The following is a 1,487-nucleotide window of genomic DNA, read 5'->3' on the forward strand; positions in this document are numbered from 1 at the left end:
GACGCCGTGTCCTTATTTTGCCGACAGTGAACGACTCTAGAGATTTGCCGTTGCGACGTGCGTCACGACGCTCCGACCAACACCCTCACCCCCCCCCCCCCCACCCATCACCCTCCGTCTGCCACAAGCGTTCCTTGGAGACTGACGTAACGCTGTCTCTCTCTCTCTTTCTCTCTCTCTCTCTCTCTCTCTCTCTCTCTCTCTCTCTCTCTCTCTCTCTCTCTCTCTCTATCTATCTATCTATCTATCTATCTATCTATCTATCTATCTATTTATCTATCTATGTCTATCTCCACCCTGGAGGAATACTTGCACACGTGAAACATGTGTCTTCAGACTTAGAGAGAGAGAGAGAGAGAGAGAGAGAGAGAGAGAGAGAGAGAGAGAGAGAGAGAGAGAGAGAGAGAGAGAGAAGTATATAAAGAGAAAATGATTGGCTCTCTTCCCCTGGAGAGGAGAAAGGGTTCGAAAAATTAACATTTAATTAAGTGTCGTAATCCCTCCTTAATGAATGACGTCATGCGCCCCGTGTTGTATTACGCACACCAGGTGGCTTTGTGTTTGTGTGTCTGTCTGTCTGTCTCGTATGTATATATATATATATATATATATATATATATATATATATATATATTATCCCTGGGGATAGGGGAGAAAGAATACTTGCCACGTATTCCCTGCGTGTCGTAGAAGGCGACTAAAAGGGGAGGGAGCGGGGGGCTGGAAATCCTCCCCTCTCGTTTTTTTTTTTTAATTTTCCAAAAGAAGGAACAGAGAAGGGGGCCAGGTGAGGATATTCCCTCAAAGGCCCAGTCCTCTGTTCTTAACGCTACCTCGCTAACGCGGGAAATGGCGAATAGTACGAAAAAGAAAATATATAAAGATAAGTAAATCTCTTTTTTTTTTTTTACTACTCGTATTTCACTTCTTTTTTTTTTGTAAGTATCTCTGTAATGGCGGTCACGTAAGTCGATTTATTTTTATTTTACGACAGAGGCGTTTCCAACATGGCTGATATGTTACTACATGGGGGGGAGGGAGGGGAGGGGGGAGGGGGGTGTATATCCGACTTACGATGGGGCTTATTTCGACTTACGACCGGGGGGGGGGGGGGAGAGATTACGTACGTGGGACGACCCATCGCAAGTCGAAATCCGTCGTAAGTCGCGCCACTGACGCCCATGTTACGTTTTCCTTTTTTGAAGGATAGAAAACGCCTTCAGTTTATATCAAAGTTTCAGGATTTTTAAAAAAATTTTGTTTTTTTTTTTGTTTTTTTGTAAGATTATTGCCAAAGGAGGTATGATTTTTACGTCTCGTAAGTCATTATTCCTTTTCCAATTTTTTAGATCTATACGACGTAGTAGTAGTAGTAGTAGTAGTAAGAAGGCAGCAGTGTCGTAATGAGTAAGTAACGAGTGGGTTTTTTTTGCGTCTGGTCGTACCAAGGATTTAGTGAAGTGGTCTTTTGCGTTCTCTGTGACGCA

The sequence above is a fragment of the Panulirus ornatus genome, chromosome 62 (assembly GCF_036320965.1).
Source record: "Panulirus ornatus isolate Po-2019 chromosome 62, ASM3632096v1, whole genome shotgun sequence".
Taxonomy (NCBI): Eukaryota; Metazoa; Arthropoda; class Malacostraca; order Decapoda; family Palinuridae; genus Panulirus; species Panulirus ornatus.